This window comes from Schistocerca serialis, chromosome 12 (assembly GCF_023864345.2).
Source record: "Schistocerca serialis cubense isolate TAMUIC-IGC-003099 chromosome 12, iqSchSeri2.2, whole genome shotgun sequence".
Classification (NCBI taxonomy): domain Eukaryota; kingdom Metazoa; phylum Arthropoda; class Insecta; order Orthoptera; family Acrididae; genus Schistocerca; species Schistocerca serialis.
Genome location: NC_064649.1, coordinates 72930253 through 72936908, shown reverse-complemented (window position 1 = coordinate 72936908; position 6656 = coordinate 72930253).

The window sequence follows — 6656 nt, the reverse complement described above, 5'->3', positions numbered from 1 at the left end:
CGATGAACCCTCTGCCAGGCACCTAAATGTGATTTGCAAGAAGTCACGATGCAGGTTTTGTTTACTTTACTTGTCCATAAGTAGCTCTGTTGTATGGTATTTACATTGTACTGCGACAGAACGTGCTATGAATCAACGAAAGACCCATTTGTTACTTTATTACATTCAGAGAGGTACGGTACAATACGATGGAGCAGTAGCGGTACAGTATTTCCAGGTTGCTGGATTGGAAGAGGAGATCGTATTCCATGGCCTGCGAAGTCAACTCATCTGAATCCCCCTGATTATTTCTTGTAGGGATATCTAAAGTCACTTTCGTATGAGGCCCATGTGGATACGGAGGTGGAATTAGCTGCCTAATTTGTAACTGCCTGTGACGGGATTCGAGACACACTGTAATGGGACGTGAAATTAAAGCGACACCCATCCACAAGGATCAGCTCAGTTTGCAGGTAAATGCAAGTTTAATTTAGTGTTTTGCTTATGTATTTGTAATATTTTGTTATGTTTGTAAAATATATTAAGTTTTGTATTTTTGTTTTGTATGTTTCATGTTTGGAGATAGCAGCGCAACTCGCGGAAACAGCATCTTCACTGCCGGAACCAGAAAGAAAATGGCTGGCCACTAAACGTTGCGGGTCAACGGCCAAAGAGCAGCAGAAGATCCTGTGACCGGGTTGTTGCGTCGAACCTCCAACATTCAAATAAATAAAAATCTGTAATTTTCCATCGTAATGACGTCGCAGAATGTTTAGCTCATGTTGTATTTTGTTCAGTTCTGTTTTGTCGAGTCTGATGTTCACATCTGTATGTAGCATATACGAAGACAATAAAACTGTGTATGCTCTAAAGCTTAAATACGTGTTCGAGAATTATTTACGAAGAGTTATACTGAGGAAGAATTATTACTGAATTTTTCCAAGATATTAATTTCCAGAAGAGTTTGATTTCGATTGTTTGAATCTTAAGGTTTTACAGTCTGATTTTCATATGGGAGAAATAAGATAACTTGCAAGAATATAATTTCCAAGAAGAAACAAACGACATCTAAATTTCAAAAGTTTGCGCAAACCAGTTGGACTGAGTGACGTAATTTTGCACAAACGACTCAACTGAAGGTGTTTTTATTACAGTTTCGTTCAAGAATGTTTTATAGAGAACTTTAAAAGAATTTAAATAATATTTTGAAGTGTTTTGTAAGCGACGTAGGTGACGAAGTCTGCACATGGTCATATGTCAAAAATCATTGAGTCATACGCGTCGTAACACTACAACACCACGGGTATTTGTCAAGGTGCGTCAATATCTTGCTCGCCGATGTCATGCTTGCATTGAGATTGATGGCTATTAGTTTCAGCACAATTGCTAAGATGCAGTACAAATGATACGTTCATTGTGCCAAGACGATATCTGCGGTCAACTAAATAATGTAAATAAGAAAGTACTCAGTAATGTGAATTTATTCCCTTCATCTCGTTAAGCTGCATTCTGACCCCAGCTTCCCTACCTCAAATTGTTTAGTAGAGCATCCTCTATGTCCTGTTAAATTTTTGCACGCTCTTACGGAAACACTGTATATTGATGCACTTGGAGACTTCCGTGACGGGGTGCCCCGCCTTGTTGAAAATTGAAGTTCTCGTTCAGCCTCGGAAACAACCAGTTTCGTAACACAGCACGATACTGCTGACAGTTACCCGTGTTTCCATCGGAGAAGAATGGGCCGTAAGCAGATGAGTGGGATATCACTCTGGGTGACTCCGGACCCCAAATAAAACATTGTGTTTGTTTACTTTCCTACTAAAGTGGAAGTCTCTTTATCACTGAACATTACGCGTTATGCACAAGTGTTATTGTCAATGGCATTTTGAACCTAGTCAGCAAATGCCACAGGTCTGTGTTTGTCTTCATGACGCACGGCCTGCAACAGCTGGAAGTTAAGCGATTTTATAACCAACCGATGTCTCGAAACACGCCCAGTTATTGTTGTAGGCCGTCTTAACTCCAGACTGGCAGGACGAGTTGAATTCTGTAGGACTACGGTGGAAAGCAGTTTGAATTTGTGCGACATTTTCGGCGGAAACACAAGAAACCAGGAGCCTCATTTACCTACACATCCTGTAACAACGAAGTGTCGATAACATCTGCAAATGTTCCATCCGTTCGGAAGAACAATTTGGTAACTCAACCTGAAACGTCTTTGTACTGTAATCGCAGAATTACGCTTCGCAAACTCGAGAACACAAAATGGTTTCCGCCGCGGAGTAGTGATTTGCGACATTTACCGGAAACCAAGCAAACAAAAGACAACCAACCTCTAGCGACAACTTATATTAAGTAGTCAATGTATTAGTTCCTGAGCCATGGCGCACGATCGACAACTCTGACCGCATAATACTTTGTAATACAAATATTCATTTTTAAACACCCTGTTTTTTTATTAATGCTCTTGACTAAAGACCAGCAATGTCCCACTGCGAACATGACGGGAAAAAGGTAGGTATTGGGTGATGAATGTTATAGAAATCTAGAGTTACGATCTTCGTTGAAAAATGCTACACGCGACAGTGTAAACGTGCGGCGATTCTTAAGCCAAAGTAAATGCATCGCGTGGCTCGTCAACATTAACAAAGAATCTCGCCTATGAGCGAAATCCGACCAACTTCGACTGTGGGCCTCATCTGTGACGGCAAGTGTCATGTATTTAAAGTGTCAAACTTTAGCCCCAGAACTAGTCCGTGGCAAAGGCTGTATTGTAGCTACACGTATTCTAGAAATAGTTCTTTGATTTCTCTTTAACTGTTCGATCATATGAACGGAGTTTTTAATACACTGCACCCAAAAATTAATTTTGTGTTAATGGCGGCAAATTAACTTTTCGCTTATGAGACTACAGCCTTTGTATCCCTTAAAGTCACTTCTGGCACGAAATGATTTGCATTACAAAATCCGCACTGTAAATTAAACAAACCGAAAATACAGTTATCAAAATTATTTTAAATTATTTTCAGTGCACATTTAAATGGTTGGTTGGTTGGTTTGGGGATGGAGACCAGACAGCGTGGTCATCGGTCTCATCGGATTAGGGAAGGAAGTCGGCCGTGCCCTTTCAGAGGAACCATCCCGGCATTTGCCTGGAGTGATTTAGGGAAATCACGGAAAACCTAAATCAGGATGGCCGGACACGGGATTGAACCGTCGTCCTCCCGAATGCGAGTCCAGTGTCTAACCACTGCGCCACCCCGCTCGGTGCACATTTAAGTGAATCCTTCAAAGCGATAATACAATTATCGTTATCAAGATATGCATTATTCCTGTTACTTTCTCAACTTAAAAATTGTGTTTCTCTAGCTCTTCGTCTTTCAGTCCGACCCGTTAATATTCTTGTTCCACAACAAACTTTCCTTATAATAAAGGACGTTGTGCTTACTCAAAATGGAGATACTGAAAATTAGGAACACATTGAATTTTTTTTTGTGACGGCAGCCAACGACCACTGAGTTACCGGAATGAGATCTTCACACTGCAGCGGAGTGTGCGCTGATATGAAACTTCCTGGCAGATTAAAACTGTGTGCCGGACCGAGACTCGAACTCGGAACCTTTGCCATTCACGGGCAAGTGCTCTACCCTCTGAGCTACCCAAACAAGACTCACGCCCCGTCACAAGCCATCACGCCCCGTCGTAAGTCATGGTTGGTTGGTTGGTTTGGGGAAGGAGACCAGACAGCGCGGTCATCGGTCTCATCGGATTAGGGAAGGATGGGGAAGGAAGTCGGCCGTGCCCTTTCAGAGGAACCATCCCGGCATTTGCCTGGAGTGATTTAGGGAAATCACGGAAAACCTAAATCAGGATGGCCGGACGCGGGATTGAACCGTCGTCCTCCCGAATGCGAGTCCAGTGTCTAACCACTGCGCCACCTCGCTCGGTCGTAAGTCATGTCTCCGCAACATCCTTTCTTTCAGGAGTGCTACTTCTGCAAGGTTCGCAGCAGAGCTTCTGTAAAGTTTGGAAGATAGGAGACGAGGTATTGGCAGAAGTAAAGCTGCGATGACGGGGCGTGAGTCGTGCTTGGGTAGCTCAGATGGTAGAGCACTTCCCCGCGAAAGGCAGAGGTCCCGAGTTCGAGTCTCGGTCAGGCACACAGTTTTAATCTGCCAGGAAGTTTCAACACAGAGTTAGTTCCGTTTACTTTTAGACCAAATTAAATGAAAAACGACGCTAATGAACTATGTTTGTCGTCTCCGACGCCTTCGTAACTACGTTTCATTTTCCACTGCTGACAAAATCATCGACCTAGCAGTTGTCGCATTGTAGCTGTCCGGTATGCATGTTTTACTGCAAAACCATGTAAAAAATAAAAGCCCCTAGAATGAGATTTCACGAAATTTTGTTACTTTCGTGTGTCATTTCTACCGTAGCCTCTAACCGGTGCGCAGGGCAAAGGTTGGTAGGTCTCCAATTTTCGATATTCAGGTATTGGAGATTTCAATGCGTGGTAGAGACACTAACATCAGTATTAGGAATGTGAGGGCTTCTACTTCCTTTCCCCAATATTAAGGGCTACACACACGATGTTTGTTTCTTTGTGCACATGAATAGGAAAATACCTTTCGAACTGTATAAAGATCATTGACCTCGGTGTACAATTAATATTAAACATTCATACTTCACGTACTAATTTTATGACCAGAGTTTAGCATAGTGCCAGACGATAGCTACAGAGTCAAAACAGTATCTCTCGTCCACTTCTCCACCCCCCCCCCCCCCGCTCCACCCCCATCTCTCTCTCTCTCTCTCCCTCCCTCCCCCGCCCCGTCCCTCTCTTACGCGCGCGCGCACACACACACACACACACACACACACACACACACACACACACACACACACACACACAAGTCGTAAAACAATAGTTGTAGTATCAGGCAGCATCCTCATTTCCAGGGGTGACCAGCTGATTGGCGTTGGGCACGTTGCCTTGTATGCACCACACAAACCTCTCTAGAACCGAATTTGTCGCCCTATGTCAAACAAATTCGGATCTACAGGGTAGATGTAAAGCATTACTTCCGTGTGCGGTCGGCTCGCCCAGCACGTTGCCACTGCTGGCTGCGACTCTCCCGTCTCCACCTGCGAAAAATCAAACACACAACAGCCGTTAGCTTTATACTGACGTGCAACCGGTGGTAAGATTGACATACAGATACATGCCGCAGCGGTCAGCTACTTGTGAAGTGTTTACTTATTTATATGATCTACTTTTTGAAACTTGTCTCTCGCTAATCTGCCTGCAGAAGCTAGGCAATGGAAATACGAGGGGCGTTTGGAAAGTCCTTGCAAAGTCCGAGAGATGGCGCCACCGTCGCGTATCGAGATCATATTCAGTTAGTAGCATCTTTCGAAAGAACGCACATCAAGTTTCAGCCATATTCGTCTATTTCTTTGTGTTTTCCATTCGTGTGAATCAAGGACGTCGAGTGCTTGTCAAAAAATGGACGAAAAAAATTTCGTGTGGCGATTAAACATTTGCCTTTCATAAAGCAAACGACTCAGGAGACTAAAGAGAAGGTTAATAAACATTATGGTGACTGCACCTTCGATTAGAACGGTTTATAAGTGGTTTCAAAATTTTCGTAGTGGCTATATGGGCACAAGTGATGCTGGACGTTCTGGACGCCCTGTGGAGGATACGACTCCAGAAATCATTGATAAAATCCATGATATCTTCTGGTAAACCTTCCGGGATGTAAGGTCGTGGTCCATGAAACTCTTCAGCTCCTAACGTTTCGTCCAGAGCTGCGCTGGACATCTTCAGAGGGGTGTTTCTCCTCCGGTGAGTCTTGCCGACTGACGGGTCGGACGTCTGAGAGCGACTTATGTATCGTAGAAAGTGGGCGTGACCAGAGTTACACGTGATATGCAGAGGTGACCTTTGTCAGAGATAAAACTTAACTATCGATCGTAATCTCGTCACGGATAAAACTGTCTAGCAATTCTGTAGTGCTACTGTCCAAATATCACTAAGTTTCATGGTCTCTTCTTTCCGATTAAAATTATCCCTATGTTTATATATTTCAATTGCTTCTCTACAAAGCCGTGGGTAATAGTTCGTCGTCGTAGATAAAATTTTTTGTTTCGGAAAATTTCACTTGATGATTTCCTGGCTGAAAAGCGTGTTCTGCTACAGCCGATTTATCTGTTTTTCCTAATCGGCAAAGACTTCTGTGTTCTTTTAACCGTGTATTTACGCTTCTTTTTGTTGTTCCAACATAAACTTTACCACATGTACACGAGATTTTATATACGCCACTGGCTGATAGAGGAGCGCGTTTATCTTTTACAGACCGAAGAACATGACAAATTTTCTTCGTTGGTCTAAAAACAGGTCTAATATCATGTTTACTTAAAATCTTTCCAATCTGATCCGTTACTTTCTTTATAAAAGGGAGAGAGACTGTACTCTTCCATCGTTTTTCGGACTTGTCTTTAAGCTTTTTGTTGTTTGGGTGCAGAATTCTGCTTACTTCTTTCTTTGAGTAGCCATTTTTCTCAAAAGCGTGCTTCAGATGTTTTAATTCGTCGTCTAGACACTCCGGCGTGCAAATCCGTCTGGCTCTGTCAACGAGACTTGTAATGACACCTCTATTTTGTTTTGGATG